At 43.3% G+C, this 13,614-nt stretch overlaps 1 protein-coding gene across 7 annotated transcripts in view; it reads left to right on the forward strand.

Annotated features, from left to right (window-relative positions):
• Positions 1-13,614, forward strand: part of PTPRM (protein tyrosine phosphatase receptor type M) — a 745,966-nt gene that overhangs the window by 273,107 nt on the left and 459,245 nt on the right. The window lies entirely within an intron of this gene.

A 13,614-nucleotide genomic window follows, 5' to 3' on the forward strand; every position in this document is an offset into this window, starting at 1 on the left:
TCGTAGCCTAGCCTGTATACCAATGAACGAATTGTCATCAGATTTTTTTTTTTTTTTTTTTTTTTTTTTGTGGTACGTGGGCCTCTCGCTGTTGTGGCCTCCTCTCCCGTTGCGGAGCACAGGCTCCGGACGCGCAGGCCCAGCAGCCATGGCTCACGGGCCCAGCGGCTCCGCGGCATGTGGGATCTTCGCGGACCGGGGCATGAACCGCGTCCCCTGCATCAGCAGGCGGACTCTTAACCACTGCGCCACCAGGGAAGCCCCTTGAGCTCTTTTGAATAAAATATTTTGCCTTCCCAATTGTGAGCCTCTGACCCTCACCCCCAAACTCTCCTGCTCCTCACTGTGACCTCTGTCACGTTGCTGAGCAGTACCTGCTTTACCATATTCCACTGGAATGTAGTTCTCATTATAGCTTTTTGGTTCACTGGGTGATTGTTAGTTTCATACTCTGGGTTTAAAGGTGGATTTGCAGAGATTCTTTAAACCAATGTTGCTAAATGTTTAAGATCAAAGTTTGTTAAGCATCTGGATCCACTGAAAATGCATTTGTTCATTTAATTCCCAAGAAGTCTAACCAAGCCTCAGCCTTTCACGTTTCAAAGGCATCGTTAAGGTTGTACTTCCCTCTTTTCTCCCCTTTATCTGCTGGACAGTAAACATAGTGAAGTCATTACCCTAATAGTAACATAAACTATTAGATAAATGGCACTCAGTAGACGATACAAGAGAGATGTCAGCAGGAAATTTCCCAAATGCTGAGATAGACCTTAAAATCACCATGTTAAGACTTGATGTTCCCAGTTGGCATGGGGAAAATACATTGTATCAACAGGTGGAGAGGAAGGAGAATACCTACCAATCCTATTTCCATCCTTGGCTCCAGATGGCAGCTGAACTGGAGGTGATCAGAAAAAAAGCTGGAAAAATCAGTTTTCCGTGTTCAGGCAGCACTGCCCTGGATGGGGTCTTCCCCGCTGCACCCGTGGGGTGAGCACACCTTTACTAAGGAAATGCCTGTCATATCCTGATGTTCGTAAAAACCTGACTTATGCAGGAGCCATCTGCTTTTAGATCAATTTCCCAGACAGATTCCTCCATCAGGAGTTTTGTACTAGCCTGAGGATGTGCTTCTGCTTTAGGTGACTATTATATTTCTAATTGCAAAATACACAAAAATTATTTTTCTGGTATCACGTGTACGTGCATGCCTGTGACATTTTCTTTTATGAACATAGTTCATAAGAGTCAGTATCCAAATGATGCATTCTTAATATACAGATAGGCTGTTTCTGGGACCAAAAGCTGAGGACAAGATAATAGGACATGGACATTTAAAGGAGGTGATAACGTTTGAGAGACCCTCTCTCTCTGCACAGGGACTCTGCTTCCCCCAGATGTCCCATTAGTATTTAGGCTGCAAGATACATGACAGAGATCTAAAAAATTAATGTAGAGTGAGCACATGCTTGAAATACTAGTATATTAAAATATTTTATATTCATATAGTACTTTATATGATGCTTTTCACACTTTGTAAAGTAATTTTGATCTAATGAATTAAGATTGACGAGTTAAGTCTTAAAAGATTTCATATTACAATATTGCTTGTAAATGAGCCGCATCATACTGTAGTAAAAGAACATACGCTTTGCATCAGACAGAACTGGATTTGAATATGAGCCCTGTTTACTTATAAGCTTGGGCAACTTAAATGTACTGAGCCTTCCTAATTACGGGACTAAATATAAAGACAGGGCAGGGTGTGAAGATGAATGGAAGAACACATTTTGGATGTGCTGGCCTCTCAAGAAATGATGGTAGTTTATGGAGGTTCAGATTTGTGGAAAACAGAAAAAAAGGTAAGCAGGTAATAGTCGAGTGCTTTCTCCTGCCAAGTCACTCCTTAAGTGTGTTTGGTGCGATGGCAGAAGGTATGCAATGAAAAAGGGTTCTGGGAACAAATCCTTCAGTGAAACAGTGGATGAAACGGGATGAAGCAAGGGCTTTCCCGCCAGAACATTCTAGCATGTTAGCCCTGGAACTGCTATTGTGGTGCTCTGGGCACTCTGCCTACACCTGGGGGGCAGGTGCTCTGGGCGGGCGGACGAGGAACGGGGGTGCTGGGCTGGGTTCCTTCTGTCTGTCCTGTACCTGATCCTCCCATGCTTTTGTCAAGAATGTCCATTTCTCCCTCATCTTTGGCTGCAAGATACTGAGTTGATTCTCTTCTTGGTCAGAGTCTGAGTCTTGTAAGTTGTTGGATTTGGGGAGGTTTTCGGTGCAACCAAACACCACTGCACTGTGTACTTTGGATAAACATAGTGGGTTCTCTTGGGCACCTCTTTGTTTTTATAACCTTTCTGCTAACATGACCTAGATTAGCATGTGTAGAGTTTCAAAATGGTTCTTAGCAGAGTCAAGTGTTCTTGCCACTTTGTGGAGCGTTTCCTATTTAAGGGAAAATAACATTCTACCAGTACACATCACAAGGGTAATCTGCATGGAATACAGCTAATTGCAGGTTAATTACTGTTCATTAACACATAAATCGTCAAGTATCTGGTGATTAACATGTATTTAATTACTTAATTAGTGTTTGTCCTAACTGCTGTGACGTAGAACCTGCCCCTCTGTTAGGTGGCAGCATAAGTGCGGGCTACCTGCTTTCACCAGGGCACCTGGGCTGTGACACCTGCTTCCTTTGATTTAGACACTGCCTTTTGCCATTTTAAGAACAGCACGTTCCTCTCACAAGCACCCTTTTACTTTATTGTGCCGATTAAAAAAAGATTTCACTTTGATTCTGTTTCTTCTCCCCTCCTCTCTCCTCTTGTCCACCTGCAAGTTTCCGAGGCCTCTGATGGATTCTTCTGGGTTCTTAACCCCACCTGCACCCAGAGACACCCCTGGAACCCCACACTCACTGCCTTTCTCCCTGCTTTTGGAGATAGTGATTCTGAGTCCTGTCGGAGGCCAGGAGGGCAGTGATCTTTAATACAAATGGTTGCTTTGAAAAGGAAAAAATGCACAGGCGGCCTTGAAATCCCTCCCCCAGGCCCCTCAGTAAAGGTGTTATGCCAGGCTGTGGGCAGTGACAAGAGGGATGGGAAGGTAAAGTCAGGGAAGATACTGGTCTTCTGGTTGCTCCAGAGCCTCCTGTGAAAACAAGTCCCTTAGAAGCACCGAAGGGCCTGACAGGAGAGGAGGCGTGGATCCGTGCTCTCAGTTCTCCGTGCACTGAGCTTATCAAGGGGCCAGCGCTTCGGGGAGGCGTGGATCCGTGCTCTCAGTTCTCCGTGCACTGAGCTTATCAAGGGGCCAGCGCTTCGGGGAGGCTAAGCGAAGATTTACCCTTTACCTGTCTGCTATCTTTCCTGGTGGACGAGGGGTGAGGGAACAGGAGATGCTTGATCTTTCCCACCCCTTCCCATCACACTCCCTCCTGGACTCCTGTACGGCAGCCTCGCTTTCTTCGCTGGACTGGCCTTCAGCCCACTTATTTTATTAGAAGGTCACGTAAGCCACGCCGGGTGACAGCCGCTCGGCAGGCATTTGCTGCCCAGAGACAGTGTTTAAGGTCTGCGTGGATGAGTGTTTTCCAGACTGTGCTCCAAGGAAGGTTAAAAGGCACCGGTCAACCAAATGGGAAGAAGCACTGATTTATGCGAAGTAGAACACATTCTGTACCGCCAGGCCTTTCAGAGCCCGGGAGTGTCTCTGCATCTCCCTGGGTGACCCATGGCAGGTGCAGGTGCCTAGCTGGAGCGTGCACATCCGTTTGGCTTTAGCAGAGCATCTCGAGTCCAGTATTCCCTGGAGCACCTTGGGAAATCCTGATATGTACTGATGGAAAAAGAGAACATTCCCTGACTCCATAAATTCCTTAGCTTATGGCCATTATTCCAAGTGCGTGACCATTGAATTGCTTCGTACCAAGTGCAAGACAATCGAATTGCTTCGTCCCTCTAGGAGGACACGGGGAATTAGATGTGGCAGTGAAATAGAACCCTGTCTCGAACAGGAAAGCTATTTTAAGCAGGTACTCCTGTCCTCAGCATTTTGTGCTTAAAAAAGATGAGTTTTAAGAAATCTGAGGACATATGAAGCTGTCACTCTACTACAGACTCAGAGCTGCATTTAGGAAGAAGCAGAGGGAGTCATGTGACAGTTTCGTATCTTCAAAGATAATATTTTAGATATTTATTTTGCAAAGCTTACCACGTCTCTGGGTTTCCTTCTCAGTTTCTATTTGTTATTTGATGATCAAGGACAAGTCCTTCTTCTGGGTGGACATCTTCCACTTCTCTGTGGTCTGTCACTTCTTGCTTCTGAGCACTTTTCCTTATCACTTTCCTATTTTTTTCCCTCTGCCTTAATTTTCTTACATATCCCATTTTATAGAATGGGCATTTGAGCCATGATTAGAAAAGATTGGAAAAGAACACTACTTCTTTTCAAAAGGGAAAGGGAAAACACAAAAGTGAAGAAAGTTGTGTTATTTACTGGTAGAAAAAATAGATGACATCATTTCAGAATGTCCTAAATGGCAAGACAAAGCACTGATAATTAGCTTCATTTTGAATCTTATCCTTTGAATGCCTTTAACGGAGAGAAAGTAGGTTTTAACTTTGCTTTGATAACATGTTCATGGACTTCCCTGGTGACTTACTGGTTAAGAATCTGCCTGCCAATGCAGGGGACACGGGTTCGAGCCCTGGTCTGGGAAGATCCCACATGCCCCAGAGCACCTAAGCCCCTGAGCCACAACTACGGAAGCCCGCGCACCTAGAGCCCATGCTCCGCAACAAGAGAAGCCACGGCAATGAGAAGCCCGTGCAATGCAACGAAGAGTAGCCTCTGCTTGCTGTAACTAGAGAAAGCCTGCGCGTAGCAACATAGACCTAACACAGCCAAAAATGAATAAATAAAATAACAGTGCTAAAAAGAAATGTGCATATAAACAAAGGTTTCAGTACTTCGTTCCTGATTTGGTAAGGTCTATCGTTTGTGGTTTTGCTTTGACTCTTCATCATTACAGAAACTTTTCTTTTCCTATGTTTTTGTTTTTTATTTAACTTATTTGGATAAAAAAAATCAGTTTTTGTGAATATGATCCACCTTAGCTTTTTATTTAAACCAAAACCAGAAAGGAGCTACAAGGCTCTGTGTGGGAGGACAGACAGATGCCACGGAATCCCCTTTGTTCTAGGGGACTGACAGTTTCCACCAGCCCATCTTCTGTGGGGAGTGTTTGTGTTGGTGAGATAATACCTTCGCTTTGCTTATACGTGGCAGGAAAAGTGGCAGCGTGGAAAGCTAATTTTGCTTCTCACTAAAGCAGGGAACATTGGAGATGCTACAGTGTTAAACTTCTTCCCGTCTCCTGTTTGGCAGACTCAGATCCAGGATGGCTTTCCATGAGCAAACAAAACAGCACTAGTGAGTGGTTTAACCAGTTGCTTCCTACCTGAAAGGCAGTGGCTTTTCCCCAAGGCTCCAAAGATGGTGGAGCTGCACCGTCTTGTCTCCTGAGATGTTATTTGTTGAGTGGTTGAAAGAATATGGATTCTCTCTAGTCTACATGTCTTTACATCCCATGGCTGCCAGTAATATCTGGGAACTGAGAGCAAAAATGAGCATTGAGTCCTTCCAGTGACCAAGAACTTTGATAGAAGTGGGTCTCGGTGTGAATCCAAACACACGAATACAGTTTTGTTCTAAACATCACAGTGAGCGCCCAATGAGTAAACACTGGACTACTGCTTCTGGGGGACATAGGGCATTAGTCCCATGTTGAGAGCCTGTGGTCACAAGGCTTTCATCAACTGATCAATACCTAACCTTGGTTTATGTGTGTTTCTGTAAAGATGCCTTATTTAATGTGTATCATTGATTCTTAACAGTGAACTTGGCCCAGAGTGCTAGGCTTAGGCGTGAAGGAAGCTTATTTAACACACGTTTTCTCTGTAAGACACATCACAGCCTTCTTGCACTTGGCGATACCAGACAGCGTTTCAGCATTGCGCTGGGGGCCATCTTAAATAGCAGCATCGCCAATAAAAGGCACAAAAAGGTGAAAATGTGACACATTTAGACGAGGATAAGGACACTTGTTAGTGGCAGGAGAAGGGAAGCTGGAAGGCAGAGCTTCTTCTTGCCTGGCCTCTGCTGGAATGTGTGTGTCCGGCGACGCCAACCTTTGCCGCTCTGTCCACGTTCACAAGTGACCAAGAATGCTTTGCAGGTATTGATTTTGGGGTTTCGAAAAAACTAACGAGTAGACAAATTCAGAATCAGCAAATAATGAGGATTCATTTTATTTTCTGTTAAGCAAAATTTCTCCCACCAAAAAAAAAAGTGAGGTAAGATTAAATACTGTGTGATGACAAAATTATTCCAGAATATGGTAATTTGGCTCTGTGATTCCATCATACCCATCCCCCACTTCAGCTTTCAACTTTTCAAATAATCATAGCTTAGATTAGGCTAGAGAGCAAAGGCATTTTTCCTAAAAATGTATGTGTTTGGTAAAAACAAATAAAAACATTTAGCTGTAATCGAGCTAGTGCCAAAGGACATTGTGCAGAATGAGATCTGAGAGTCAGGTTGGAATACAAAAGTGTTATAAATTCTCAGTAGTTTAGCTTATTTATAGAGGATTTGCCTTCTAAATGAGCTGGATTTTCCTTCATTTTTTAATTTAATTTTTAAGACAGTGTTTTGAGGTCTATCAAGTAATTCGTGTCTATGGTTTTGTTTTGGTATATTGCAATTATGCTTTTAAAAATTGGTAATGATACTCCAATGCTACGTGGGCCTTTAAAACACCACCCGTATATAAGAGCTGAAACAAGTCAAGCCAGGAGAGGGCTTTCTCCCTGTTATTGCTAGAGTTCAAGGCTCCCCCAGGAAGTGCAAAGCATATTGTATTTGGCTGAGACGAACCACTGCTATCCATGTGTGCTTTCTTGTTATCTAGAGTAATGGCAGCCTGTTGGTGAGCAAAGCAGGAAAGCTTCCTCTTAAAGCAGGAGGCTGGATAGTAAATATTTCAGGCTTTTCGGGCCAGATGGTCTCTGTGGCAGCGACTCCACTGTGCTGTGATTGTGTGAGAGTCGCTGTAGACAATCCGTAAATGAATAAGCGTGACTGCCTTCCAAGAAAGCTTTATTTTCCGACATGGAAATTCGAATTTCATCTACTTTTCATGTATCACAAAATCTTCTTCTTTTGATTTCTTCCTACCAGTGAAAACTGTAAAAACCATCCTTAGTTTGTGGGCCAGACAGAAACAGGTTGGGGCAGATTTGGTCCATTTGCTGTAGTTTGCTGACCCTTGTCTTAAAACTGGCATTGTTAAAACTGTGTCATATAACGGTCCCTTGCATCTTTACTTCTAGGTCAAATAGATGATGACTACATTTCTTAGTTCAATCTGGAAGTAAAGAATTTAGAACATATGTACATCTATGCATTAAAAGTCATATATATTTGTGTGTATGTATATATATGTGTGTGTATGCATGGTTATATATTATATATGTGTGTGTGTATGTGTATGTGCATATGTATATGTCTATGTATTCTACATATATAGTCTCTCATACCTGCTAGATTAGGCAGTTGGGTAACATGAAAGAAGCCCAGACTTGGAAGTAAAATAGACCTAGAATTATACCCTGATTGCATGACCTCAGAAACATTCCTTAACCTTACTGAGTCTGCCTACTCATCCCTAAAGGGGAGTTAATATTATCTACCTCATATGGTTGACTGAGAAAAAATTAGATAATATGTACAAAATGTACCTGGGACATGGATGTATATGATAAATAAATGTTTTTTGAATGATTCATTTTTTTTATAAAGAAAAGATTTGGTGTGTTTCCCTCAAGAGATCCAAGTCTCACGTCTAATGTAGATTTTCAGTATATTCTGTCCTGTTTGATAAAAATAAGCATGGCCACATCCCTAAATCAACTTTCACGCCTTTCTTTATTCTCTTTCCGGTGGTGCTGTTGGTGGCCTCGTGTTACTGTTTGCTGTGACCTCAATGTTTTTGTTCTTGGATGCAGGCATCTTTAGACGTGCCCCTGACTGCCACCCCCATCCCCGCCCTGGGCTCTGCATACCTGTGTTATAATTCCCCTAGAGCAATATCTGTCCTTTCGATAGAGTAGTCCCTCATTTGACAGAAAGAGACAAAACTATTTCTGCTTCTGAAACTTTCTTGGTAAGGGCACTGGCTAGAAAATAGTACAAAATGGAAAACTTGCCAGACAGCAAGAGTTCATGACAAGGAAACCTTTTCAGGGGGTGCTTAAATCTGTTCTTAAGGAACCTATTTAAGACAGGCCTCATCCTCTGAACTGCATGTTTTAACCCTGTTGTTTGTTAGAAAAAAAACAGTCGATTTCTTAATGGTCAGGTGGTAGGTGAATTCAAGATAGTCGTCAACCTATGATTGTCCGACAGCACCTAAATTCAGATATCTTCATTTAATCACATTTACTTCAAAGTAGCAAACATTCAGTGCAAATCATACCCAGTTTATAGTCGTGGTTTGTGTTGAAACATTTATATCCTAAATTATAAACTTGATGAAAAAACTAACAAAACTTGTACTCATAAGTCCCTTAATTGAAATGAACTTCTAAGAAAGAGCTGGAAAGTGACCTTTTAAAAAACATGCTTCAGGGGCTTCCCTGGTGGCGCAGTGGTTGAGAGTCCGCCTGCCGATGCAGGGGACACGGGTTCGTGCCCCGGTCCGGGAAGATCCCACATGCCGCGGAGCGACTGGGCCCGTGATCCATGGCCTCTGAGCCTGCGCGTCCGGAGCCTGTGCTCCGCGACGGGAGAGGCCACAACAGTGAGAGGCCTGCGTACTGCAAAAAAAAAAAAAAAAAGTGCTTCAATTTTTTGGAAAGAAACATGGAAGTGATTGCTTCAAACTTGCAACACATTATGCACCTTCTGTTGTTTAAAACCTAAGGTGTCATACTAAGTTTTTATTTATCTATTTTATAGAAATCTACATGTCTGTGCATCTGTGTGCAGGTGTATAGACACAGACCCATAAACATATCTATAAAGATTGTTTTCCTCTTTTTGTCCCTGCAGTTAGCTGTAAGTCAGTGCTGGAACCTGCCAAATTCAGAAGTTTGCTTCAGAAGTTTCCAGTTAAAGGAAAGGGCCAGTCCATCGGTCTCCAGTGTGTCTGTAATCAGACTCTGGCTTTCTTTGCTTCTTGGTATTCCAGCTGGAAGACTGAGAGCAGCAAAGTTTCAGGTGTAAACTTATGTTCACTTCTTCAGTTGTGGCCTCACTGGCGAGTCATCTTGCTGGGAAATTTGGGGAATTGGCTTCTTGCTGAGTCTTGCTCTGGCTCTAGCCTGGCTGAGATGCTGGGTAAGTGCTTGCTCAGGCATCTGTGGGTTTGCACTTAGCAGGCTGAGAACTGGGCTGGAGGTAGTGTTGGGTGTATCACGGGCATCCTGGCTGGTTAAGAAAGGAGGAGGGGAAGGTTCATGGTCCGACGAGCTCCATACTGTTCCCATCTGTCATTTGGCTGTTCTTGTCTCCCTTCTGTTCTTTCATTGTTACTTATTTTTTCTCCAACTAAATCTTACATTTCATAAAATTGTCTAATTTTTTGATGCCCCCCCCCCAGAGCATGTAGTAAATATTTGGACAATAAGGCTCAGAATCTTTGGGCATAAAACTTTTTTTTTTTTGCGGTACACGGGCCTCTCACTGCTGTGGCCTCTCCCGTTGCGGAGCACAGGCTCCGGACGCGCAGGCTCAGCGGCCATGGCTCACTGGCCCAGTCGCTCTGCGGCATGTGGAATCCTCCCGGACCAGGGCACGAACCCGTGTCCCCTGCATCGGCAGGTGGACTCTCAAGCACTGCGGCACCAGGGAAGCCCTCTGGGCATAAAACTTTTGAGGGTCCTAAGTTCTCTTAATGTGATGGATGAAAAAACAGATTCAGAGGTTTTAAGCTGGCTTTTCTAGTGTCTAATTCCTTCCCCCCCCTTCCTTTCTCTCTCCTTTTCCATGGTAGGGCCATGGCCTTGTGTTGGATTCAATTAAATATGGTGCATTAAACTTACACGTGTCAACTTTTAAAAACAGATCCACATAAGCATGCTTTCTATATGTACATTATATTCTAAGAGTTAACGCATCCCTTTAAAAATGAGGACTATTCCATTTTTATGAGAAGCTTCAGCCCTTGTAGTTGATAAAGGAAAAAATATAACTTTTGGTAAGAAGAAGGACAAACCTGCTGAGGAAAGGGATCTTCATCTATTCCGTTCATGATGTACTCCAAGTGCCTGGAGTAGAGAGATGCTTGGTGGAGACTTGAACTGGATGAATGAATGTATAAGAGGGAGGGAAGAAGGCAGGAAAGATGCATGAACTTCTGGGTTTGGCTCTCAAAGTACCCTTTTCGTGGCCAGAGTGATGGCGTTCTTGGGTCACTGGTGGTGCTGGGCATCAGTCTGTGCTGTGGCCACTCTGACCAGAGCATCTGGCCGGTTCCTGCTCTGCCTGCAGATGCTGCTCCTCCTGGGCAGGATCTGGCCGTTTCCCGGGAGCCCTGTCTGGAGAGCCCTGGGAAGGCTTTTTCCTCCACTCGTTCTCAGTGTCCATCTGCTTTTTGCCCCTCAGTTGTCCTGTCTCAGACTTCAGTAGAGAGAGAAGCTAGCAAGCTCCCATTGCAGGAATATCTGTGCATCTCTTCCTTTCTCTGTACTATCAGTGAAAAATATGTATATTAACCTCCTAAACAGGAGCAAGTTTCATTTCATTTCTGTTCTCCTGCTGGGCCCCTCCTCCCCCTGTGTGTTTTGTATTTCAGCTTGGTGGCATCCTGGCACAGGGACGTCTGGGATAGCAGGTGTTTCTGGGATGACTTCTATCTGGGAAGCCCCCGAGCTTTTCCACTGGGGGTCCTGCTCATTGCTTCCTCCATGCTTGCATCCATCACACAAACATAAATAATGCAGTCCTTTGGTTGCAGTGTTCATTCAGGCAACGGGCAGTAGTGATAATGCCACGATATTTGGAATCAGAAAGATTGGGATTTTAAGTTACACCCGCCATAGACGCATCGCATGTTTTTGGACCATGACTTTGTATCTAAATCTCTTTGTTCTTGAAATATTGAATCCTTGAAGAATCTCTTCATGTGAAATAATAAATAAGACAGTGGAGTAATATCTGCCCAGGGTGTGTAACATATTATGTGTGTAGTAAATGGTCACTTATAATTACTTTTTTTAAATTGAAACTTTTATGGGGATAATTGTGGAGTCAGATGCAGGAGTAAAAAATAATACAGATTCCTATCTACACTTCACCCAGTTTCTTCTGATGGTAACACTTGGCAAACCTCAAGTAAAATGTCACAATGACATTGTTAAAATCTAGAGCTTTTTCAGAGTTCCCCAGTTTTACTTGTACTTGTGTATGCATGTGGGTGTATTTCCTGCTATATAATGTTTTCACTGTTTTATTGTGATAAAATACAAATCACTTAAAATGTATCATCTTAACCATCTTTAAGTGCACGGTTCAGGGTATTAAATACATTCATAATCCATCACCACCCTTCACCTCCAGAACTCTTTCGTCTTGTAAAACTGAAACTCTGCACCCATAAAACAATAACTTCCCAGCCTCTCCGCCCAGCCACAGGCAACCACCATTCTCTTTTCCGTCTCTATGAATTTACTACTCTGGGTATTGCCCTTCTAGGACTGACTTATTTCACTGAGCGTCATGTTTTCCAGGTTCATCCATATCATAGCATGTGTCAGAATTTTTTTTGTCCTTCTTAAGACTGAATAATATTCCGTAGTATGTATAGACCGCATTGAGCTTATCCACTTATCCATCAGTGGACACTTGGGTTCCTTCCGCGCTGTTGTGACTGACGCTGCTACGAGCTGTACGATTTTATTACCTGGGTAGGTTTGCGCCTCCATCACCACAGTCCAGACCTCAGCACTTCCAGCATCACAAGGATTACTCTTGTTGTCCTTTTGTAACCACACCCATCTCCCTCCTGTTCCTTCTCCCTCCATCCCTGAGCCCTGGCAACCACTCATCTGTCCTCCATTTCTAAAATGTTGACATTACATGATGCTACGTAAATGGAATCAAATAGCGTGTAATCTTTCATGATGGGCTTTTTCACTCAGCACAGTTCTCTGGAGATTCATCCAAGTCAGGTGTGTCCACACTATGGAAGTACCACTGTCGGTTTAATCATTTACCATTTGAACAGCATCTAGACTGTTTCCAGTTTCTGGCTGTCATAAATAAAAGCTTCTATAAACATTCGTGTGCACGTTTTTAAAAAATTTTTTATTGGAGTATAGTTGATTTACAGTGTTGTGTTAGTATCAGGTGTACAGCAAAGTGAGTCAGTGATACATATAGATATATATGCACTCATTTTTAGATTCTTTTCCCATGTAGGCCATTACAGAGCACTGAGTAGAGTTCCCTGCGCTATACAGTAGGTCCTTATTAGTTATCTAGTTTATATATAGTACTGTGTATAGGGATTGACATATGCAGGTTTTTATAGGAATGAAAATGTTCATTTCTCCAGTGGTGCAGCTGCTGGGTTGTGTGTTAGACGGACCCTCCTCATGTTGCATGAGCCGTGGTCTCCCTGGTGACACAGTTTCGTGCTGTGTAGAAATGGAGGTGAAAATAATGTCATGTGGACCTTTTATCATTAACACTAGCCTGACAACAGACACCTTTAGACAGTCATGTTAAGAACATTGATAACTTTGTTACTGGTTCTTTTATCTCCTTTAGCCTCAATTTCTCTGAAGTGGCTCTACCATCTCAAAAATGTCATTCTGAGAACCTCAGAGCCTGTTGCCCTTCTTCTATTGCCCTGCGTCTCCCAGGACCATACAGTCATAAAGCCCTCTTGATTTTGCCACTGCAGAGATTTTTATATCGTTCTTCTCCTAATTGATACTCTGCCGTCTGAATTTCAGCTAGTATAGTCTCTTCTCTGTATTACTAATGTGCTGTGTTTCCTGGGATCTCCGAGCCGGGTCACAGCTGACCTTTATAGCTGCAGATCGCAGTCTCCTCTTCATGGCCACCGTCATGTCCACCTCAGGGCCTTTGCACCTGCCCCGGAAGGTGCCTTATCCTCTTCACACCGTTAGCTCATTCATCTTCAGCTCTCAGCTCAAACGCCTCTTCCTCATGGGAGGCCATCTGGTATATGTTCTTCTAGTATCCTGTCCTCTTCTTTCATAATATGTTTAAAATTTTGATTATATATATTAGTTGTATAAAACCTAGGGCCCCACGTGGTTCAGTCTGGTGCTAGAGTTTCCTCAAAGAAGTTGACCAGAAGGTATGTCATCTTAAAGCAATTTAAATCTTATCGCCTCTGGAAAATGACTCAGCCTCTGTCTTCCACGTATCAGTTCTTAACCATGGTACCCTGCCCCACTTTTATGAGGTGAGTCCTTGAGGTACAGTGCTGTCTGACCCACCGCCGTTCATGTCCCTGAAAACTGGGTTTGAGTCTTGTTGTTTTTGTAGTTTTAGAACCCGGAACACTGG

Source organism: Globicephala melas, chromosome 13 (assembly GCF_963455315.2).
Source record: "Globicephala melas chromosome 13, mGloMel1.2, whole genome shotgun sequence".
Classification (NCBI taxonomy): Eukaryota; Metazoa; Chordata; class Mammalia; order Artiodactyla; family Delphinidae; genus Globicephala; species Globicephala melas.